This window comes from Crocuta crocuta, unplaced genomic scaffold (genome assembly GCF_008692635.1).
Source record: "Crocuta crocuta isolate KB4526 unplaced genomic scaffold, BGI_CrCroc_1.0 scaffold643, whole genome shotgun sequence".
NCBI classification, from domain to species: Eukaryota; Metazoa; Chordata; class Mammalia; order Carnivora; family Hyaenidae; genus Crocuta; species Crocuta crocuta.
In genome coordinates, this window is record NW_027528827.1 from 127,997 (window position 1) to 153,866 (window position 25,870).

The 25,870-nt window shown below is 37.1% G+C and overlaps 1 pseudogene; it reads left to right on the forward strand.

Moving 5' to 3' along the window:
• The first annotated feature begins 292 nt into the window (after nucleotides 1-292).
• Nucleotides 293-1,421, forward strand: LOC144224883 (polypeptide N-acetylgalactosaminyltransferase 11 pseudogene; annotated as a pseudogene).
• The last annotated feature ends 24,449 nt before the right edge of the window (nucleotides 1,422-25,870 follow it).

Sequence of the window (25,870 nt, forward strand, 5' to 3'; positions counted from 1 at the left end):
TTCAAAGCAGACAAAATTGTGATATGATAATCATATTGAAGATACAGAAAGAAAACCAATGTGAAATTCTCTACAAAATTGGATATGATTTTTAAAAAATTTTTTGAATGCTTATTTTTGAGAGAGAGAGTGAAAGAGTGCAAGTGGGGGAAAGGCAGAGAGAGAGAAGAGACACAATCTGAAGCAGGCTCAGGCTCTGAGCTGTCAGCACAGAGCTCTACTCTGGGCTCAAACTCACCAACTGTGAGATTATGACCTGAGCCAAAGTCAGATGCTTAACTGACTGAGCGCCTAATTGAATATGGTTTTTAATGAAAGTGATCAGGAATTGAGAGACTTAAGCTATAAGATACATGCCTTTAGTATGGTTTTCAGTAACCTCTTGGGTTATAATAGAGATTTGCCAGCCACAAGGAATGCAGCATGTAAAGAAAATCTTTACCTGACTGATGTTTCAGTCACTGGTGTTATTATTGGTCTCTGCAATGAACCTGTACTGGTTTTGCTTAGGACGGTGCGCAGTTATAGACGGCACACCAGCATGTCATCTTCATGAAATGGCCTTTGTGGATAATGATAGTGACTTTGATGATTTGAAAGGAGAACTAGATAAATATATCAAAAAATACCTTGTTGGTAAAATGAAAGTAGTAGGAAATACAAAGTGTGAGGAAATGATTCGAGGAAGAATGATTGGAGCAGCCTGTGCTACAGAAGTTCTGGTGTTGCTGGACAGCCACTGTGAAGTGGATGTCACGTGGCCGCAGGCCTTGCTGTCTGTCATCAGGAGGACCGGCAGTCCACGGCTTGCCCACCAACTGATATGATCAGTGCAGATGTGCTTGTCTACAGCTGGTTGTCCTCTGTGGTACAGGGAGGAGTCAGCTGGGGGCTGCACTTCAAATGTAATCTTGTTCCCTTTTCTGAGCTATCAGGACCAGATGGAGGCAATGCACCAGTAAAGTCACCTGCAATGGCTGGAGGATTGTGTGCCATGAATAGACACTATTTCAGTGAATTGGACAGTATGATAGTGGCATATGTATCTGGGAAGGAAAGAGTTAGAAATATTGCTTAGGATCTGAATGTGTGGTCAACACATTCTGAATGCTCTTCAACATCCCTTGCTCTAGAATAGGACATATTTTCTGAAAAAAGGGCAACCATATGGATCTTGTAAAGGTCAGGACACTATGACACATAACTCTTTGAGGCTGATACATGTTTGGTTGAATGAATATAAGGAACATTATTTTTCCTTAAGACCCGATCTGAGGACCAAAAGCTACGGAAATATTGGTGAGTATGTTGAAATGAAGAAGAAATTGGGTTGTAAATCATTTAAATGGTATCCAAATAACATTTACCCAGAAATTCAGGTATCTGTGCAAGGACAATGTAGAAGTAGGCACAGTGAGTGAAAATATCTTGGTTAAGAAAACTGTTGCATTGCCCAGAGAAAAGCCACAGAAGACTTGAGGATGGTCTGAACTAAGGCAGGACTTGATTGATTACCTTACATGTTATGCATTGGAATTTTTCATCTAGAAATTATGATATAACTGCATTAAAAACAAAGGATTCTAGTTCGATCCATTGCTTCATATCCATTAGTGCTTTATTTATCATGCACAAAAAAGTTTAAGAAACCCTAGATATTCAAAGATAAATAAGACTAAGCTTCTTTCCCCCAAAGAACATACAGTATACCATAGGAGATGAATAGATGCTAATGCTGCTATTCATTTATTCACTGGAAGTCAAGGTGAAGAAGGAGAGAAATTCAAGGATGACTCCCAAAGAATGGGAGGAAATGTGGGCTTCACCAAAGAATGCAGGACAAAGTGGAAGATCGCAGCTAGAAAGGAAGATGATAAACTAAAAGTATGAAAGACAAAATACAAATTCTGTGATGTATTAAAATGTTTTTTGTGAAGAAATGAATATACCTGGAAGAAAATTATATCAACAGTTTTACAGCTATGGAAGTTATCAAAACTGAAGATAAAGAATTCCACGTCATCTCAGTCTAATGGGAAAACATTTTACCACAGGACAAAATGAAGTAAAAAGACACACTTTGAGTTGGCAGTGTAATGAGGGATTAATATAAACTGCATTGTGTATAACCTTGCAGAAATCACTTCACTTCTGGTACCCAATTTGTTCTTCAGTAAAATTAAAAATAAAACTAAGAATTTTTCCAAAACTAATGTATGCTTTGAACGAATCCAATCTTTTTCTTGGTGCCCGTCTGTCTCCATGGAACTTGGAGAATATTCTTGTAACAAATAATAATAGAATCAGCAAAGCTAGTATAATTGTATTTTGTTTTTGTTTTTGTTTTATGCCAGTTTGCTATGGAATTGCTCACAGACAGGTCATGAAAATACTGGAAAAAGATCATCACTAAAAAAATCTCAAAAGGTATTTCCTATGTAAGCTGGAAAAGCCATCTTATTTCCATTTCCCCTACAACTGGGTGACATTTGTGCAGTTGGGAATCCCAGGGATAGCCTCATGAAAGTCACCATGGGTCATGGCACTGAATCTGCTCTGTTCCCATGACAATGTCTACCAAGTTTGGTTTTCTTAATAAGAGCTGCAGTCAGTTTCTAACATGTGGAACAGCATTAAGTGTTGATAATGTAATACTCTACCTTAGAATAGGTGATGATAATTGTTTTTAGCTTCAATTCATTTGTTAATGCTAAAAGCTAAGGTTTATTTGAGCAGTGCTCAGCATGTGACTCTGTGTTAAAGAGTGCCAAAGATCCTCTGGGTGTTGCTCTCATAATTTATGATTTGAAAAACAAACACTCTAAGATTGAAAAAGAACTTTGGTAAACATGAATAAGGAAAATGAAAGAGGTTTTTTAACATCTTTTGATCAAGCTAAAAAAATTTAACTAGCATGGGTCACTGACTATAAATGTGTATCAAATTAACATGACTACTCTCTTCTTCTAATTGCATAATATTTTAGTAGTATAAGTCCTGGTTGCCGTTTCAGAATAATGCATTTTTAGGGCATGACCGTAGATGATAATAGAAAAAGATGGGCCAAATCAAATTCGAGAATAAGGAAAGTGAGGTTGAATATAGGTGAACTTTTTTGAATGAGATGGACGAACATCTCTGAATGAAATATTCAAGACTATGTGGCAATCTGCCTCTCCAAGGAAACAAGAAAATTCAATTTCATGGGAAAATGAGAATGAAAATCAAACGTCTCTAAAAGACACACACAAATGTACACGCTCATATACACACTTATGTTTAGCAAAAACAAGTAGAGCTAAAAGATCTTTTACATCTGTCTATATTTTCCTTCCTTTGTTTCCAAATACTTGTAATCATTGTCCTAATCATTATATCTGAAAATATTATATTTTTTCTTTTAAACTCATCTACCTTATTTCCTCATCTCCTCCAAACCTAAAATAAGTGTAGATGTTGTTTGTTTTTGAATAATTTATCACATTGAGGAGCTGCACAAGTAAAAATAACAGATTGAAAAGCACAATTGACAGGGAGGGCAATCTACAATGACAGGATCTAGAGTCCAGAATTTTAAATAGTTCTAGAAAACTTGTTGACTTTCTTTGTTTCCATTAGAATTATTTAAACAGATCTTCTCATCTTTGTTTTCAGTATTAGTAGTTATTAAATTATATAGTGAGATAGCACAGACTGGTTTTCTGTCATCTTAGTACATTCTTATAAGATAGGATCTCCATGTTAGATATGAAAGGAACTGAGGTATTTGCTGGAGACCGAAACTGCACAGATCATCCCTGATAGCAAGGCCCAGGGAAACACCTGTGTGAAAGGACTGCGCAGATCATCCCTGATGGCAAGGCCCAGGGAAGAGACTGCAATGCAGTCAGAAGAACCCCCGGAAGAATTCTTCTTCTCTACTTTGTCTGTACCTTTTACTCTCACTTCTGCTGTTAGTCTATTCTAGGGTTAATATGAAACCAGAATCGCCCAAAGTTCCCCCCTTCCTGCAAAATGGAATGCACCTAAATATCATGTCTGCCCCCTCAATCAGATGCTGTCTAATGAATATTGTAGCAATTAGCAAAATTGGAGACAGTCCAGTATGCATTGGGTCTATAAGAGACCTAGAATTCATTTTCCTTGTATGAGTCTAATTGCCAGTAAGAATACATATTATGCCATAAGCAGAGACAAAAACAAGACTTACTAGTTGTGGAGGACTTTCTCAAAAAAGTGTTAGAGAAATATTTGCCTGCTGACCTCAAGCTTGTAAGGCAACTTATGGATTGTACTGGTCAAAGAAGGAGATTGGTAAATACAGAGACCAAATTCTAGTTGATCCACATAAAACATTTCCAAACGTCATCTATGATAAATGTTGACATTGTTCTTTCTTAGTAAGGGGTTGTGAGAGTCTGTTACCTACAACTGCGGGTACAAGTATATCCTGTTTTTGCATGCCCACTGAATTTAAACAGTTAAAGGGCACCGTGATCTCATGTATTCTGGCAATATACTTCACTTATCCTTAGATACCCTGTCATACGTAGTAAAGAATATGTAAAACTTTGTTATGACTACCTGGTTAAATTTTATTGGTTGAAGTGGAAATTACGTACCATGAAATCACTGTTGCCAAGAAAACTTAGAAATGTTAAGTCCTATGACTGTACTCAAAAAATGTAAATTGTTTAAGCATGATTGTTTGCATTTGCTATATAAAAACCCTAAGCTGAAAAATAAATTTGAGCAGTCCACCTGAAGAGGCTGGGTCCGTGTCTTCTTTCGCCAACTCCAACCATCACTCTCCCGGCCAACCCTGGCTTGCAGAGGCTGGTCGCCTGCAGGTATTGAGAATGAAATAATTTGCACAACAATGGAATCAAAATGGAAAAGTCTGACTCCAAATCCCAATTCTCACTACTCCCAAAACTTACAGTTAATTCTTGAATGCTTCAAATATTAAATGTATACTTTAGATAAATAATATGTAGTCTTTTCCAAAATGATACTAGACTTTCATTGAGATGCCCATAGGTATCAGAAAATTATGGTGAGTGTCAGTTAACATTGGGGTAACACTTTATGACAAGGAACATAGAAAAGAAAAAAAAATAAATTTGACATACCTGATAAACCAAGTGCTGGTGAAGAACAATCTTACCACTCATGAAGACGCTCTTTGACCAGACTTTAGTCAAGCACCTCTGAGCTTTCTTCTTGATGAGCCCTCAAACTTGGCCCCATCCTTGTAAGGCCTGCATAGCCCAGTTCCTGCAAGAATTCTGCTAAGTCAGTTTAGAGAGAAGTCCCCACTCTTGATATCCAATCATCCTCAATATCTGATCAAAATTCCTCATGTTCCACCCCCAATCCCAAGTGATATCTGCTCACTCTGGTCTGCCCTCAGCAAAAATCCTATTAGGTCATATTAGCAAGAATGCCCCTAACCTTTGATGTCTTCTTCTCAGCAATCTTCCATCCACCAATCACCATCCCCCACACCCATGCACTTACCCTCTTTTTAAATCCTCGCTTGTCCTTATATTGAGAATTGAGTCCAATTCTATACTGATGTGTCTTTCCCCTTATTATAATAGTTCCTGAATAAAGTGTGCTTGTACTACTTTAACTACTTTCAGAGTCTGCTGTTTTTCTTTAACACCGTATGCATGCTGAGCAGAGAAGCATGAGGAGAGGAATGCATTTTGAAGATAATGACAATTTTTAAAAACCCCAGTTTCTTCTGCCTATGTTTAAAGGACTCTTTGCAAGAAAGTTTTTCCAAAAATGATCATTTGGTTTAAATACTCGCCTAAAAGTTCTGTTTATTTGCTTTGGCAATATTCCTAAACTCAAGGGAGGAATGTGATAGTTAACTTCTTCAAAATATCAACTTTGCCCAGCAGTGATGGACTGCATCTTTTAATCTACAAATGGGCCCTCTCCTACTGAAATAGGACAGAATCAACCTGAAGCATGCTTTGGAGCTACTCCTTCTCACCAGCACTGTGGTACTTTGATTAGGATTTACTGTGGCTAAAATAATACCCTCATTGTCTTGTTTACTAGCTTTTCTGAGCAGGAAATAACTTTGGAGAAGAAAAAAAAACTGGTCTGATCCACAATCCGTTCTCTACAGGGGAAACTGCTGTTATCAGTGATAGTGTTCTTATGGAGTGAGATGGTATTGTATGAAACTGCATTTCATGAAACAGTCATAAAAGATTCTGAAATATTATCAAGTGAGCACTTTGAATACTTGAATAACAAAAGCAGAGTTTATCTTTCGTTTGATAACAAGTTTTTTGTGCTTCCTCTTGAGTACTAAAGAAATCACTGACTTCAACCGCAGTAAAACAATGGCAACCAAACTCCACTTAGCATCCGGTCTTGGGTGGACAAATTTCCACCAACGAAGTCGACCCTTTTAAAAAGCAAAATGTATAACCTGTGACCCTGTAGTTTTTCAAGTCTTGTACTGTAGGATTCAATTCTAATTTTTTCAGGACAAGGAAAGCCCCTTCCCTTCCTCCTACTATAGTGCTCCTATAATAAGTCTCATCGTTTGTTTGCTTTTTTTTTTTCAATGACATGATTATGAAATGTATTCCACTGCCCCGGGTCCCACAACAGAAGCTTTCCCATTATTTTCTACAAGATCCAATAGAGCATTCTTGATTTCAATCAGGTCAGACACCCTGTCACAGTCCAATCTTGACACATCAATGACAAGGCATATCAGAGCAGTCAAAAGTTTACAACATGTAATAAAAACTGAACTAAAGTCAAGCATGCTCTCCTCTTGTAGGCCCAGGGAGACTCTAGGCAACTAGTGATTTGTAGGCTCCATTACATCCCAACTGTTCGATGTATCTAGCCCTTGGCAGAGTGTCAAGGACAAGAAATAATCAGTCTTTAGAGATCACTTTTGAAATGCTATGCCCTCTGCTTCCTTCAGGTGAATCATTCCTTCCGTGTTGTCGGGATCCACTGATGAAAGCTGACGACTTTCAATAGCCTGTGACAAGTGAGGTATCCCCTTCTCCATATTGGAGAAAATGATATTGTGCAATCAGCTTTCACCAGGCGTGCTGTGAGTGATGAGCTACCGCACAACCTCATCCTCGTGAGCTCCTTTGCCAGAGTCGAAAGTAAAAAGCAGGACATATGAGATCTTGTACACAAGAGCAGAATGCTCACCAGAGAAGCAGACAGGAGGGCATTTTTAAATTTCTTTACAGACATTTCATGTCCAGAAGCCAAATTTTTGTCCTCAAGTTAAATCTTTAGATTGAAAAGAGGGGACTTATATCAGTAAGTAAGTCACTGATGGAAATTGGTGGCAGTGCCCACATAGCCATAACTGTGAAATAGGTCTTCTGGTCTGGATAGGACTTGTAGTCTGGCTAATATATGATAATACATCTGCGAAGAGAATTGTTATTGATTTTTAAATAGCAACTTTTTTTTTCCCTCATGAATGGCTTACATTGTTTTCACTCACTAGAATTCCAACTATTTCAACCATAAACCACAGCAATTTAAGTTTCTCCTACCACTGCCGAAATAGCCATCACATTTAGTGTAAAAGTACTAATTATTAAAAACTGATGATCTATTTTCTAGTTAATTTGTCTTCTAGTTTCAGCTTGTCTCTTTACATGAAGTCCAGCTTTGGTTAATTTGCTGTAAATTGACATTAGAAACTATATAATGCAATCAGGGATAAAGAGAAGTGTAAATTGCACCCCCAATTTTCTTTCTGGAGAAAATGTATAGAAAGATGTGCTGATAGAGGAGGTAGAAAACAAGTATTCAAATATACCAGCTACAGAATTTGGCAGACAATTCCTGGTTTTACTTTAATGTAATTGTGTTAATGTAAGAATATGACACATTCAGTGTATCTCCCAAGTATTCCGAGTTTTTAGAAATTTCGTAGATGAGAAAGTATTGATTATGATAACTAATTAGTTTGATAACTAAGTCTTAATAATATTCCCAATAATCATGAAAAACACTCATGTATATGGTAGGCATGTATAATCGTACATAAAATTTTAATTAAAAATGTATTTTACATCCTTACCAAATAAAACTTAGCAAATATTTATGAAACATTGTAAATTGTAGCACAGTATTCTATTCTTTGTGACAAAAATTTTTTTCTAATGCATAAGAGCCAGTTTGAAAAGCAAAGAAACCCCAAATTACATTCTTTTGGCTAGTGAATCATCTTTAATTAGTTTTTATTTTTAAAAATATAAAATATGTCTTTTATTGTTAAATGCTCAATGCTCCTCTTGTTTAATGTTTCCTTTATGCTTTTTAATATTCCAGTTCAAGTACAGTAACATTGGGCCTTCATGTTACAGTTTTTTAGGATACATGTGAACTGAGATTAGTTGCCACATTTATATTGATAAATGAACATTTTCAAGAAGAAAGTTTTCAAGTATTCTCTCTATCAAGCACTTTAAAAATGCTACCTGTGCTTATTGTCTAGTTCTAGTCATTAGGACTCTATCTCCTATTTTATTTCCTCTTATTTAAAACTCATCCCCCCAACACATACTGTGAATACCCCAATTTCTCCAATACTTGAAATATTTTTAAATCCTACAATTATATATATCCAGCTACCTGAAATTATAAAAGAAAAATCTTACAATTACATCCTGAGCCAAAATACCCTCAAACAAACCAACATAGTCTAAGTAGCCTATGTGATAGATATCTTAATTTACAATCTGTTACAACATGAAAAACAAATGGGTGGTGTTTCTTGAGTGCGTTTTAAAACGATGTCTCTTTGAGTTGTAACATCACAGATTAAATACACGTGTTACGTACAATTCTTCCTCAAATCTACAAAAACAGTTAAGAATTTACATATATATATACTTGTATACATGAAGTAACCAACATGAAGTAAACAGGAAAAGAGTGGAAAACAGATGTTGAAAAAATGGCAAGCTGACAGACAAGTGATACCTGACTTGGCATAAAAGAAAAGGATGAACGTCTGCAGGACCCCAGAGGAGAATCAAAAAGAAGCAAACCTGGAAAAGTCTCAAGAATTTGAGAAGCAGTTCACTCTAAACAAATGTCTTTAAAGGCAACCAGACCTCCAAACACCCGAAGGACTTAACATGTAGGCAACTGCTTCCACCAACAGTGAAGGAAAATAAGAGGTCATCCATGTGGAGAGTTAACTGGAGAGACCTGCACCTAGAGTTCAGGGCAAAGGTGGGAACAGAGATGAGACCTAGAACTCAGTACAAGTAGAAGTCAAGGTCGCTATATTCCCTATAACTTAGTTTCCCAACCAAGAATATTGGAGAGTCCAGCAGGAAAGATCTGTAGATCCCTGCAGTTAGGAGAAGCCCCAAAAGGTCTGCTAAGCCTCTGTGTTTTCACTCTGTAGTGAAGACTGATATAAACAAAGCTTGCCCGTGCACAAAAAGCTGAACATCACTGTTTCAGTGTCTCACATTTAAATATTAATAGCAGGTAATAATCAGCAGACACTCAAGGAAAGCCAACAATATGAAAGAAAGAGACAAACAAACTAAAAAAAAAAAAAAAAAGCAATGAGCATGAGGACAAAAATAGATACAAGAAGGCAATTTGGAGGAAACAGGGAGCATGTAGGGAGTAGTGGGAAACTTCAAAATGTCTATTAATCTTCAGCAAGCTAAGAGATACCATTGTGTCATTAGTCACAAAATGTCACTACAGGAAAAAAAATACAGTCAATGGGAAAGATCACCTGGAATTTATAGAACGAAGGGCAAAACTTAAGTAGCCACCAGCTTCATAATCACCATACAATTAGAGAAAAATGGAAACTGTAGTCAAGAATAGATTTCAGAAAATCTGAAAAAAAACAACAGCAAAAGTGAATTGGAAAGATGGGAAGAAAAAAGTTTTAAGAAAATAATCAACCCACAAGTTTCAACATTCAAATAATACAGAAGTAAACAGGAAAAAAATAGAAGGGGAATCATCAAAGAAATAACTATAAGAACATTTCCATAAACTAAAGGATACATTTTTTTCAACAACAAAAAAAAGCCATACTGCATACCTGGTAGAAAGAACTAAATTAGACCCACACAAAAACATATTTTTGAATGAAAATTCAGAATAGTAGGAGCACAAATAAGACCAAATCTGACAGAAATGAGAAAAAGATCTAAAATGAGAGTAGCATACAATTTGTTAATAGTATTGCAACTAGAAAGCATTGAAACAATAGGCTACTTAATTATGAGAAAAATTGATTTTGAATCTAGAATTCTATATTAAAACAAACTTTTAAGCGGGAGACACATAACATTTCAAAAACGTTTCTAAGGCAACTAAGAAGACCCTAACATTTCCCTCAGCAATACTAAAATTTAGACAAACTTCTTCATTACTCTAGGTCCCTGACCTTCTTTCCTTTAAAAAAAATTTTTTTTAATGTTTATTTTTGAGAGACAGAATGACAGAGTATGAGCAGGGGAGGGCAGAGAGAGAGGTAGACTGAGGATTCGAAGCACGCTCAGGCTCTGAGCTGTCAGCACAGAGCCCATTGGAGGGCTGGAACTCACAAATTGCAACATCATGACCTGAGCCAATGTTGGGACTCTTAACTGAATGAAACACCCAGGGGTCCCTTGACCTCCTTTTCTTAAAGCATTGGCTTTAGAAAACTTGTAAATTATTTCTCTGCTTCTTTGAGACATAAATCATTTTAAAAGACTCTTGGCAGTTTTACAATCCAGGCATATCTTTCTCTGGAACCTGGGAGCCATTTCTTTGAACCTGTGATCACTATTTCCCTGTCAGAGTAGGATTCTACCTTAAGAAGGCATCTTCCTTCAAGTTGTAGAATGACTTTCTGTCATAAAGATATTTTTTTCTTTAGAGGAAGCCTGTTAGCAAGCACACATGGTCAACAGTTTCCTCCAACCCACCAATTAAAAACTTTCCAGCCTTTTCTTTCAGTGGAGTTGAGCTCAAAGTTTTGGTCTCACTCTGCTATTATAGTCACTTTGAATTAGGCCTTCCTTGCTTGTTTAAATTTGTTGGATGCACTTTTTGCTTTGACACAGATATAGGTTGTGTTCTTGAAGAAGGTATAAGAGATGGCAGCCAAGGTAGAATATATAACAGGAAAGAGACAAATAGATTCCCCAAGCTGAGGATAAAAGAAATATCAACGGAGGGCTGTCAGAGTTTGAGATTATCAGCATACATTGGGAGAGAAAGATGGAGAGTTTGAGAAAGGCAAAAGTACAAAAATGGAACTAGTAAATTACTTGATGAGTTTTATCATCCCAAGAGGAAATGCACCCTTCTATCAGAGTTTTGGTGCTGAGATGGTACTAGGGTACATAGAAAATTCAGCCAAAGAACTTCTAGGTAATTATAAACTCCAGTGAAATTTTAAAAGTTGGGTACAGAGGAAAAAACGTTGTTTCTACTCTGAACAATATTCACATAGTCAACATCTTAAAAATCCTAAATAAGAGTTGATGTAATCAATATTGTGATAAAATCGTGGCAGGAGAAAAGGGAGTGAGGAATGTACTTTTGAGTGGTGGGTGCAAGAGATTTAAATCCTGAACTAACATTTTAGGAGAAAAATGTTAACATCTAAACTTTAAATAAATAAGTAGCAGAAGCCTTGATTCAAATAGGTGAAGTATTTGTCAAGAAACCTGGGATAGGAATAGTAAGTCTAGAAGTTAATTGCATTTCCTTATAAGTCTGAATGTATTACCTTACTTTCTAAATGTCAAATATGTAAATCTGAAATATAAAAGCAGAGTCTACAAGAGGTAAAAAAAAAAAAAAGAGCATATGCTTGCTGAAAATAAAATGAGAAGGGGCGCCTGGATGACTCAGTCAGTTAAGTGTCTGACTTCAGCTCAGGTCACGATCTCAGGGCTCATGGCTTCACACTCCATGTTGGGCTCTGTGCCGACAGCTCAGAGCCTGGAGCCTGATTCAGATTCTGTGTCTCCCACTTTCTCTGCCCCTTCCCCACTCTCACTCTATTTCTGTCTCTCTCTCAAAAATAAACATTAAAATAATAATAAAATAAAATGAAGAAAAATGAAAGCATGCACAAAGTGAAGGATAGACAAAGGGAAAGGAAGAAAAATTTAAAGGAGAAAGGTAAAGGAAAAGAGCAACAAAAAGTAACAAAGAAAAGCTGCATTTTATATACTGCATCATTTCATGTGCTATTTTCTCTAAATGAACATGTGACTCGTCACTGGCCTTGACCAATAGTGTATTAGCAAACAGCAATCAGGACCACAATGGACTCTGCTCATTTGCTGAATCACAAACTAAACCTAAACTACTTAGTGTTTTGTAGTTCATAACCTCTTTCTACTACAGTTCTGATAAAATATTGTAGGAAATGATTATGAGGTCTTCAAAACTGCACAGCAGTGTTTTACGTGTCAACTTTTCTTTTGTCCCAAATGAGCTATTTTAAAAATTCGCCATCCTCCACCCACTACACACTCCTGCAACCTTCATTCTCAGGAACTACCCTTACCTCTTACCTTACAGAGAAATTAGACACTATCAGATCCCTTCGGTCTTTCTCATGCAAATCCTACACCTTCAAATACATCCCAGTTTTCACCTCTGTATTCTCTCTCTTCATGGGATATGTTTAAATACTGGAATCTATGTCTTGCTTCCACATCCCTGGCAATCTCTGGAAAGTTCCTGAAGTAGTGAGTACCAAGGCCAGTCCAGCTCTATTGACTGTATAAAACATGCTAGTGGCCAGGAATATGTGATAAAACACCTCAAGCCCAGCTGTTAGGAAAGCTATTATGAAGATTTATACACATATTTCTATTATTTAAGCATCTCTCTGTGTTGCAAATTTTTTCCAACCCTCATGGTCCAGTGTCATCATCCTTCACTTCCACTATTAAGTGATGCCACTACAGAGAAAAATGGGACAGCTTTTGGTTTTGCACATGAAGATATAATCTTCCTGAGGGTGCCGGCCATCTTTTAGATACATCAGTGAGCAAATCCTGGCTCTATCTTAGTTCACGAATCATCTAGGTATCAAGGATGCCTCATTGGCTCATAATTATTCTTTACAACAAACCTATTTCTTGAATCTGATTCCCTTAATTCTCATGGATCTCACTCAGCTTTGTTTTAAATCTGTCCTTCTTTACTGGTTCTTTTCTTTGAATGTATCTATATGCTCAAGTCTCTCCCCCAAATAAAACAGTATTTCCACACCTCCTTCTGGGGATATTCTTCTCTCCAGTAAGTCCTGTATAATATCTCTTTAACCTCTGCTCTCAACCAATTCCTCATCACCACTACCCTTTCCCACTAATTTAGTTGCCACTAATCATTAGCACTAATCTGATTGTTTCCTTGATCAGTTTTTCCTCTCCAGCTCTTTCACAAATATCTCTCCTTTGAGCATCAGACTCACATATTCAATGGCTCATTAGATGTATTCATTTGTACATCCCACAGATACCTTCTCAACTCAGTATGTCCAAACCTAAGATCAGCTCTGCCTCATACCTGCTCATTCTCCCCTTTGTTATGAATCAGTGAATGTCACTGCATGTAGTCGTCCAAGCAGATACCTGGTCACCCTTGACTACATTCTCTGCCTTATTGTCTACACTTTAAGAGTCATCAAATAGTAACAATTCTAATTCACAGCCTCACACTTCAGTATTTCACCTTACAAAAAAGATTCTGGGGGTGCCTGGGTGACTCAGGTGACTCACTCAAGTCTTGACTTTGGCCCAGGTCATCATCTCATAATCATTAAGGTTGAGCCCCGTGTCAGGTTCCACACTGAGTGTGGGGCCTGCTTGACAATCTAGCTCTCCCCTTCTCTCAAAATAAATAAATAAACATTTAAAAACTATTCTGTTATTCAAGAGCAAATTCTTCTCCCTCTTTTTTGGATATTTATATATCTTGCTTCATATTGCTTGAAATATTCCCTCCCAGTGCCAACCATTGTCTTCAACTTTCCTCAGGTTTGAGTTAGATGTTGTATTGGAATCCAGGCCAACCTAACAAAATACCACAAATGGATGGCTTATGACAACAGGAATTTATTTGCTCAAAATTCTAGAGCCTAGAGTCCAAAATCAAGATGTCGGCAGGTCCACGGTCCCTCTGAAGGCTCTGGGGAGCAAAGGTCCCATGCCTCTCTCCTAACTTCTGGTGGTTGCCTATGGTCTTTGACGATCCAAGTCTTGTTGCTACAGCATTCTAGTCCCTGTCTCTGTCCTCACATGCTCTTCTTCCCCCAGAGTGTGTCTGTGTTTCCACACGGCCATATGTAAAGGCACCAGTCATTTACTTCAGGGTCTATTGTAACCCAGTATGACCTCATCTTAACTAATTACACTTGGAAAGACTCTATTTCCAAATAAGGTCACAACTCAAGGTTACATCTGAGCATGAATTTGTGGGGAATCGTATTCAACCATTACAGATTCCCTGTTACCAACTTCCTATTGCAACTTGAGCAGTCTTAGCATACCACACAAATGATTATTTTAGAAACTACTGATTTGTCTTTTCCCCAGTTGCACAGGGACAGAAAACATTTTATCTTCAGGACCTCATGCAAAGTCTGACATAGAAAAGAGGCTCAGTACATATATGGGAAAAAAGAAAAAAACAAATGAAGAAGGATTAAAAGAAGAGCTCTTCCTAAAATTCTCACAGTCTTCCCATGATTTTCAAGATAACTTTCTAAACTAAACCAGAATGTCAGAGAAAGGCCTCTGTTAAAATTTAAAATATTCATTCCTTTTATTGCCTTCAAAGTGGCACAAAAACAAAAATAAATGAAATTTTAAATAAACTACTGTCTTCTGAAGGTGTGGCACAATGCACTTTAACTTTTTTGTTTTGGAGGTTTTTGTTGTTGTTGCTTTTGGTATTTTCCCTGAATCACACTTCTTGCTAAATCCATCTTGACTTTTAGAAGTCAAAATTTATTTAATTTTATCTTGGAAGGAACATCTAGTTCTCCCCCAACCCCATTCTTCCTTTAGGGTGGGCAGGTGCATTTTGGTATACTTATATAACTGTTAGTAACAACTATCCTGTCCAGGCCCCTACCTCTGTGATGGTCCCCATGCCATCCGGCTAAGTGTCATTGCAAGTCCTTGCAAGTGCTGGCCTGGGTGAAATGCCACAGAGCTGATGTCCTTGAGAAACACTAACCAAGGACAAATCCTAGCACCCTACACATGCCATCACAGCTCTTAGTGTCCCAGTTGACCCAAACAACGCCCTGCTCTTTGATTACTACCTGTGTGGTCTTTTCTCTCTTCTCTGTTTCACTTGCTCCCTGACCTACTGGTGTTTCTTAGGATCACTAACCAAATAAGCTACTAGCTGTCCAGTGCCCTCAAGAATTGTCTTTGGTTAGAACCTGTACAAGAGATTTTCTACTACTCTTCTAATACCGCTTTTCATAAACTGTAATCTATTTCCTTGTCTTCTGCTACTACTATGTAACATATAACGTCCCAGTGGTATACATTGTACTTTATTACTCCTTGTCTAGCATAGTGCTTGTGGTATGGTAGGAACCGATAAACAGACCTGGTTCCTTTCTTCTTTTAACATATGAATGATTTCATGATTTGATTATTATGGAACAAAATAGAATGGGAAGGTAGAGACATTAAGGCAAGGCATTTGTTATTAATAATATGTAACTTTGTGTTAAAATATAATAATTTTTAATGTATATTTTATTTTTAGTTTTTTATTTTTTAAAANCGCCCCTTATTTTTAATTTTTTTTAAGAGAGAGACGCAGAGAGAGACAGACTGCAAACAAGGGAGGGGCAGAGAGAGAGGGAGACACAGAATCCAAAGCACGCTTCAAGTTCAGAGCTGTCAGCGCAGAGCCCAACACAGGGACCTAACTCATGAGCAGTGAGATCATGACCTGAGCTGAAGTCAGCCACTTAACTGACTGAGCCACCTGGGCACTACCCAAAAATATAATTTTTATAGGCAAAACACATTAAGCAACACTTTTATTTCTTTTATTATATATGTGTGTGTATTTTTTTACATCCAAGTTAGTTAGCATACAGTGCAATAATGATTTGAAGTGTAGATTCCTTAATGCCTCTTACCCATTTAGCCCATCCCCCCTCTTACAACCCCTGTTTGTTCTCCATATTTAAGAGTCTCTTATGTTTTTGTCCCCCTCCCTGTTTTTATATTATTTTTGCTTTCCTTCCTTTATGTTCATCTGTTTTGTGTCTTACAGTCCTCATAGGAGTGAAGTCATATGATATCTGTCTTTCTCTGACTAATTTCGCTTAGCATGATACCCTCTAGTTCCATCCATGTAGCTGCAAATGGTAAGATTTCATTCTTTTTGATAGCTGAATAATACTCCATTGTGTGTGTGTATATATGTGTGTGTGTGTGTGAGTGTGTGTGTGTATACCACATCTTTATCCATCGATGGACATTTGGGCTCTTTCCATACTTTGGCTATTCCATAGTGCTGCTATAAACATTGGGGTGCATGTTTCCCATTGAAACAGCACTCTTGTATCCCTTGGATAAATACTTAGTAGTGCAATTGCTGGGTCATAAGGTAGTTCTATTTTTAATTTTTTGAGGAATCTCCATACTGTTCTCCAAAGAGGCTGTACCAGTTTGCATTCCCACCAGCAGTGCAAAAGAGATCCTCTTTCTCTGCATCCTTGCCAGCATCTGTTGTTGTCTGACTTGTTGATTTTGACCATTCTGACAGGTGTGAGGTGTTATCTCATTGTGGTTTTGATTTGTATTTCCCTGATCATGAGTGATGTTGAGCATAATTTCATTTGTCTGTTGGCCATCTGAATGTCTTCTTTGGAGAAGTGTCTGTTCATAACTTTAGCCCATTTCTTCACTGGATTATTTCTTTTTTGGATGTTGAATTTGATAAGTTCTTTTTAGATTTTGGATACCAACCCTTTATCTGATATGTCGTTGGCAAATATCTTCTCCATTCCATCAGTTGCCTTTTAGTTTTGCTGATCGTTTCCTTCACTGTGCAGAAGCTTTTTATTTTGATGAGGTCCCAATAATTCATTTTTGCTTTTGTTTCCTTTGCCTCTGGAGACATGTTGAGTAAGAAGTTGCTGTGGCCAAGGTCAAAGAGGTTCTTGCCTGCTTTCTCCTCAAGGATTTTGATGGCTTCCTGTCGTACATCAAGGTCTTTCATCCATTTTGAGTTTATTTTTCTATATGGTATAAGAAAGTGATCCAGGTTCATTTTTCTGCATGTCGCTGTCCAGTTTTCCCAGAACCACTTGCTGAAGAGACTGTCTTTATTCCATTGAATATTCTTTCTTGCTTTGTCAAAAATTAGTTGGCCATACATTTGTGGGTCCATTTCTGGGTTCTCTATTCTGTTCTATTTGTCTGAGTGTCTGTTCTTGTGCCAGTACCATACTGTCTTGATGATTACAGCCTTGTAATCTGGTATTGTGAAGTTTGAAGTCTGGGATTGTGATGCCTCCTGCTTTGGTTTTCTTTTTCAAGATTGCTTTGCCTATTCAGGGTCTTTTCTGGTTCCATACAAATTTTAGGATTGTTTGTTCTAGTTTTGTGAAGAATGCTGGTGTTATTTAAATGATAGGGATTGCATTGAATATATAGATTGCTTTGGGTAGTATTGACATTTTAACAATATTTGTTCTTCCTATGCAGGAGCATGGAATATTTTTTCCATTTTTTTGTGTCTTCTTCTATTTCCTTCATCAGCTTTCTATAGTTTTCAGTGTATAGATTTTCCACCTCTTTGGTTATGTTTACCCCTAGGTATTTTATGGGTTTTGGAAGCATAACTTTTAAAGTGTAGGACATTTTTTTTTTAAGTTTATTTTGAGAGAGAGTGGGGTAGGGACACAGAGAGAGAGTCCCAAGCAGGTTCTGTACTGCCAGTTTGGAGCCAGATGTGGGGTTCGAAACCACAAACTATGACATGGTGACCTGAGCCAAAATCAAGAGTCAGACACTTAACTGACTGAGCCACTCAGATGCCCCTAAAATGTAGGAAATTTTAAAAATATTCTACATTTCTCTTCAGTTCTGAAAACATTTGTCACTTGTACTGAATTTTTTTCTTGCTTCATTTTTTAAGCTTACATTACACTGTTGAAAATGCTCTTCAAATGTGTTTTCATGTCTATGGCTAAGTAATTTATTACTTGATCAACTACTCATAATTGACATAACAATCCTATCACAGATTCTAGCTTGAAATAATGTCACAGGCACTCTTTAAAGTTACCAGTTTTACAAAAGTGCATTCAGGCACACAGATGTACCCATTTAATACTGATGGATTTCATACCATTGTTTTGACAAGAAAACATATAGCTTGTGTTTAGCTTACTTGTTTTCTGAACATTCAAAATGCAGTCTGTACAGATTTTTTTATTTAAGGCATAAACCACATTTTGCTTTTTATTTCTTTGATGTTTACTCCTTTCATTGCTTTCTACTTTTATTACTGAATTGCTTTCCCCTACCACAGTAGCTAGCACTGCATATCAAAAGTGTGCATTGTTCTGAGATCAGATTTACCTGGTTTTATACACAATGTGATACAAAGCCTTGTGTTTTGTCCCCCCGCCCCCCATTGTCTTCTGTTTTCTTACTATGTCTACTGCTGTGAGGACAAGTGAGGCTCACAGCCTGATTCAGTCTGTCTTAGCAACAGGAAACGACATATTCAAGTTTGCATTGTGGGCATATTTACGTAAATGTCCTACCTGAAATATTCTAATGTACCTGCTGCTAAAATTAGAGCATGCTTTTGAAGAGAAACATTGTTTTCTAGTGGAAAAAATGTAGAAAATGAAAAGCATTGCTTTAATCTCTAGTTTATTAAAACACTGAAAGATTCCTTTTTAAAAATTTCCTCTACCTGTTTCAGAGTCTGTGTCTCCCTCTCTCTCTGACCCTCCCCTGCTCACGCTNCAGGCCATGATCTCACAGTTCATGAGTTCGAGCCCTGTATAGGGCTCTGTGATGACAACTCAAAGCCTGGAGCCTGCTTTGGATTCTGTGTGTGTGTGTGTGTGTGTGTGTGTGTGTGTGTGTGTGTGTCTGCCCCTCCCCTGCTCGGTCTCTCTCTGTCTCTCAAAAAAATGAACATCAAAAAAAATTAAATTTTTTTCTCTGTATTTGCATTTCAAAAGACATTTGAAAATTTTTCCATACTACACTATCTTGTGGAAAGTGAGCCAAAATGATTTAAATATAATAAATAAAGATTTAAAAATACATAAGATTTAAATTTTGGCAAATGCTTGAAACCACATCCATTATTATCTTACTGCTTCTCCAATTACAAGGAAACACAAATAAAGGGAAGCATCCATACTTATTCTTGTGTTATGTATATATATTGGAAATAATCAATAATTACCAATAACCACCAGACAATATGATGCATTTTCATATTGCAAAAATAATGAAGAAATTTTTATGTATACCTAACTTTATTTATAGCTAAATTTAATGGATAATTTTCTATGATAATTTGCTTTTGCCAATAAGACAGATATTTTAATGATATTATATGAACTTCTATGGAGCTGATCCTCTCTGCCTACTTCTTGTCCAGAGACATTGGGGAGGTCAGTTTTTGTTTTAACTATCATAAAAACCCATGATGATTTTAAGGCCAAGGTTTGTGGTTGTCTATACAAATCTCTCACAAAGTTCATCGTTGTCTTATCTGAGTGCTCTGACTCTCGTGTGTCAATAGACAACACCAGTTCTTCTGAAACCATGTCTCTTCCCCTGGATTAAATTTGGACAAACTTAAGTGTATGATGCTTCCATCAGAGAAGAATGCTGTTTTTCTCTTTTCCCTCAGCTGTATTTTTTTCCAGTTGAAAGAATTTGTGGGGAAATATATATTCATCGAGAGTTTTGTAAATGGGTGTGATAACTACCCACAATATTGATCCTTAAGCCTGAGTTTTAATTGGCCTTTTTTATTCAGCCTCTTTGTCAGTTGTGCATATAATAAGTAAAGATGAGTGTCATTTAAACTTACAACCCAGAAAGCCATTTGACTCTGTATTTAAATTCTGCTTGCAAAACAGCTAAGTCTTTTCTGAGCTCACGTCTCTCACATTATCCTAGCATGTTTAACCAATAGGATGACAGGCTACCCCCATTGATTCTCACCTCTTCATGTAAAGATAAAGCTCAGGAGGTACAACACCTCCCTTCTAAGTTATCACATATGATACTTTTTCTAAATATTTAATTTCTAAATTAAAATTCCTCTAAATATTTCCTTGCCACCAAATAACTGGCTTCAAAGCTAGTGCCACATATTTTAGGTTGTCTGTTAAGGAAGCATGTCTGATCGAGTACTAATATTTTTTTTATCAGTCATTATAGCCTGTTACTCTGTGGAAAAAAACAACAACTTGAAAAGCTTAGTGTTTTAAAACAATGATCTGTTATTGTCATATGTCACTACAGAGGCTCTTTTCCGGGCTGATGGAGATTCCATTTAGTTGGCAAAGTCAGGAGAAAAGTAAGAGAGCATGGCAGACAAAGCGTTAGCACTTAAAACATAAACCCAGAATACACAAAACACTTCTGGTCATGTTTTACTGGCCAAAATAGGTAATAGGGGTGCTGGGTTAAACAGTGTCCCCTTCTCCCCCCCCTCCCCAATTATGCCCATCTGCAACATCAGAATGTGACTTTATTTGAAAATGGGCTTCTTGCAGGTATAATTAGTTAAGATAAGGTAATACTGGATTACAGTAGGCCCTAAATCCCATAACTGATGCCCTAATAAAGGCCATGTGAAGATACACAGAAATACAGGGCAGGATGCTATATGAAGATGGAAGCAGAGGTTGGAGTGATGCATCTATAAGACAAGAAACACCACGCACTGCTGGCCACCACCAGAAGCTAAGTAAAAGGCACAAAACAGTTTCTCCTTTGGAAACTCCAGAAAGAGCTAGTTTGCCAACTCCTTGGTTTTGGACTTCTGGCTTTCTGGACTGTGAGAGAATAAGTTTCTGTTGTTTGAAGTCACCCAGAATGTGGTGATTTGTTACAGCAGCCCTAGGAAACTAATGCACATGGGATGCTTGAATTTAAACGTGCAGATGAAGGGGCACTTGAGTAGCTTAGTCAGTTAAGCATCTTGACTCTCAAATTTAGCTCAGGTGATGATTTCACAGTTATTGCATCAAAACCTGGGTCGGGCTCCACGCTGTTTAAGATTTTGTCTCTCTCTCTAGCCCTTCCCTACTGGCACTCTCTCTCTCTCTCTACCTCAAATTAAAAAAAAAAAATGCTGATGCAAGTCCCCTTGTAGAAGGGATATAACAAGTTCTAAATAAAGATTATTTGCATATGAGTAGGGCTTGAATGACAGGATTTTTAAAACAAGTTTTTCCACTTGAGGCTTAAATTTTGAGGTCATGGTCATGATTCTTCTTGGTCCCTTATTTCTGAGAAAATAATTAGGCCGGGTTGATCCAAAGTGTCTACCAGACACAAACAAATGTAGTTCACACAATCCCAGAGATATTTAGGAAAAGACAATATTTTCATTTGAGAAGATTTTTTCTTCTTTTTTATATAACTAAACGAATAATTCTGAAAGTAAGTAAACTCAACAAATAAACTTACTTCTAACCTTTTATTCCATGTCATTGTGTCAGTTGCATTATTAGGAAGTAAGATATGTAGCCTCTAAATTATCTGTGGTTCTGATTCTGAATTATGTTTATTTTTACAATACCTGCTCCTTTTAAAATATGAGGGTGTGTTTTGTTGTAAAAAACATAATTACAAAGACAGTGGAGACCCCAGACCTTAGAGATGGAGAAATCAGTTCGAATAAAGTTTTAGCAGAGTTTAAATAACAAATCAATTCCAATAAAACTGTAATCTTGGCTGTTAGTAGGCCAGAAACTAATTTAGGGAAAACAATTTCTTATGAACATCATTTCTCTGGGACAGCTTCTCCAAAACAGCAAACACAGTGTCATAAAATATCCATATTTAAGTTTGGAAAATAGTATGTTGGGAAAGTACTCTATCCTTCCATTTCTTATCAGTTGGGGTTGATATTATTTAACACAATGGAAAGTAGAAAATTCATAGAAAATACAATTGTAGAATATAAAATTTTCCATTAGTGTCAGTACCCAGTACAGAACCCGCTACATCAGTCACCATAATTCCAAGTGGCCCATTCTGTCATATAGATCTTGATGCCAGAAAATGAACAAGAAAGACTTCAGTGATACCATAAATATGGTTTCCTTTTTAAACTTGTCTACGGATGGTAGTAAAAGATCGGTGCAGTGAGTCATGGTTCATACATGAGACCGTACAAGGAGGACAGGAAGGGTATTGCATATTGGGAAAACGGTATTTTACTAGGGGGGGGAAAGCTTAGGCAAAAAATGTTTGACTTGGATATTGGAAATGTCTTAAAAATACTAGTGAATTGGGGAAAGTAAGTATATTTGTGAGGCAAATAAACTTTATTCAAAACCCATGCACTAGCATCCACCAAAAGTTATATTAGTGAAAAGATGAAAACAAGTAGAAAGTCTTAGGACATAGGCATAGAAGAATCATAAGGTCAAGGATGGGAATTGCTTAGGGGTTGAATACAGCACTGAGAAGCAGGACTGAAGGAAACAGGGAAACACACTCCTGAGTGTTGGAAAGGGCGAGCTGTGATGCTCTTTCCACTATTGTCCACTCTGTAGATAGGCTGGGATATCCATGCTGCATTGCTGTTGGCTTTCGTTCTCATTGGCCTGAGTTACTCTTAGTGACACCTGCTGTCCCTTTAACTCATGCTCAGCTGCCTGGGCTTGATTAGGCTCAGTTTTAGTTAATAGAAGATTTGGGGGGATTTTTGTAAGATATTTTGGGGAGAGAAGGAAAAATCAAATGGCCTGAATAAGTGGAGGAAGGCAGCATTTTAAAAAGCATTCTTATATTCAAGTCATTTCTGGAAGTATTGCTCCCATGACTTTGCTTTAAGAAACAGAAAAAGGCATTGATAATTACATTGTATAATAAAATTATGTTTTCTTTAGTCTACACTTCTTAATATTAATATGACTTAATTTTGACAGTCACAAAGTTTTTTGTTTACATAAAATATAAGTGTCCTCAAATGCATTTAATCTCTAAATATATTTGTATGTGTATTTGTGATATTTGTACAAATATTCAGGTAAGTGTAGTAATCCTTAAACTATCTGAAATGCATTCATGAAACAACATACTCATGAATTAAAAGACTTAGAATCAAGATATAATTAAATAAAGCCTGTAAATGAAATCATATTTATGTTTGGGAAAGAGCACTGTCTGCAGGGTGAAGAACAACTTAAAAGGTAAGAGGAGAGTAAAACTGAATAAAGGTGTCTGGGTGCAGAGATTTTTGCTGGAATCCAGGTGAGAGATAATGATGTCTTGAACTAGAATAATGGATGGAGAGAATGGAGAATCTTATTTCCAGAATATCAGAGTTGAAACCAGGAAACTAGGTAATTGAAGACAGAAGGGGAAATAGGAGTCAAATACTGTGTTTGGGTTTCTGTTTACATAGTTGAATTTATGTAATTTTTATAGCAACATAAGAAGGTGATAGAAAAGGAACAAAGTTGGTGAGAAGTTTTATTTGGGACAAGGGTCATGTAGAAAATGAATTAGTGTGTAGATAGTAACTTAGCAGTCAGTAGATAATAACTGGGTAAACTATGCAGAAAGAGAAGAGAGGGAAAAACCTTATGTTGAACCTGATGTTAATCAGCAGTTACAGGTGTTGGAGGTTATCCAAAGGACATGAGCTCAGGTTGAACTGGGAGCTTGATCTTGCAATCATAGACTTCTTATCTTCTCCCCAATCTTTAGGGTGTATGTTTTTTTTGTGCCTTCCCCATGCTACATGCTGCCCCAAGGACACAGCCTTGAAATGATGCTTTGAGACAATCCTGGACAGTATATGTGGTTGAAACCAGTGAAGGTCCTTTTTTTTATTTTTTATTTTTTTTAATGTTTTATTTATTTCTAGGAGAGAGAGAGAGAGAGAGAGACAGCGTGAGCAGGGGAGGGTCAGAGAGAGAGGGAGTCACAGACTGAAACAGGCTCCAGGCTCTGAGCTGGCAGTCAGCACAGAGCCCGACGCGGGGCTCGAACCCACAAACCGCGAGATCATGACCTAAGCGAAAGTTGGACGCTTAACCGACTAAGCCACCCAGGCGCCCCAGTGAAGGTCCTTTTAAGATTCTGGTGGGTGGGGCAGAGAGCTAATGGTCTTATAGCCATGGAAGACAAGCCTCATTTGTGAATCCCCTTGCTTATAAAACCTGCCACCCACCAGTCTGGAATGGTCTGCCTCTCTTTGATCTCTCCTTACTCTCTGGATATGGGGGCTAATTTATGAACCAACAACAGAATACGCAGAAGTAAAAGATCTCTCAAAGAAATCTAAGAAGAAATGGAAATATCGTATGGAAATCAAAGGCAAAAGCAGTTCAGGACGTAGAGATGGGTCGACGACACCAAATGTTTCCAAATGTTTGAGTAAGGTAAGAACACTGAAGTATTTAATGAATTTTGTAGCCAAGGGATACCGTCATCTTCCATGTACAGTTTAATTGAAGTGACAAGGAAAGAGTCTAGACTACAGTGGGTTGTAGAGGAAATAGGAAGTGAGGAAATGGAGGAATCAAGGGAAACAAATGTCTTCAATAAAATTTGTCTGTGAGAGGAAGTAGCTGGTAGGTGTATGAGAATGAATGTTCAAGGAATGTGTTTGGGGTTTTTCAAGAAGAGGAGGCTCAAACAGAGTATATGCTAATAGGGCATTATAACACAGGAGAGGGTGGATATGAGGAACAATATGGGGGAACTAGAAGTCCCCAAGAAAATTGGAGGAAAAGAAACAGAGCTCACTGGAGAATTGACCAAAGGAATTTTACTTGTTCCTCTGTTCCTCTTTCTTTCTTTTTCTGTAGATCCTAAAAGGCTGTGACATAGAGATGAATTGTCTCAAAGGTATCAAAAGCTATCCTGATATTTATTCATGATATACTAGCCATCTTAGGAACATTTCAAATGCTATCTTTTAAAGTAATTTTTGTAGCTTATTGTATGTTTTCTTATTTTTCCTAAATGTATTTCTTTCCTTCACTTAGAACTTTTCCCAAATATATGCCTATAAATAATCTTGTTACACTAAATCTCATGTGGACAGTCTTGCTACTGCTTTTGTTAACTCCTTCCTGTCTCAATGCCCTGTGGAGTTCCCAGATTCTACAGTCAAACTTGGTTCACTTCGTGCTCTCAAAATCTCTCTTTTCATGTAGAGTTTTATTGCTTTAGTCATAGTTTTCAAAATAACTCACCTAGAAATATTTTTAAATTCAATGTCTTAATTCATCTTTAGAAAATGAATGATATAAAATGTAGCCATTATGGATTTTAGCTACTAATTATGATGACAAATTAATTCATGATAACAAAAGACCTCTATTTGTTGAAGGCAGAGAGACTAAGACGCGGGTATGGGTGGTCTGGGGGTGATGAGGAGTTCCTAAGATCCTTGGAGTCAATCTGATGTAGGTATTTCAGGCATCAGAGTTTCTGGGCCCTGCCAGAAGATGAGTCCATTCTCAAGGCATTTGAATTTGGGCTGTGAGAATCAAATTTATCCCAGCATAGACAAATAGTTGATCATGCTTTCTTTTTATTTACCTTAAAAATTCTTGCATATTTTAGTCTTTACTTCTATGTATGTC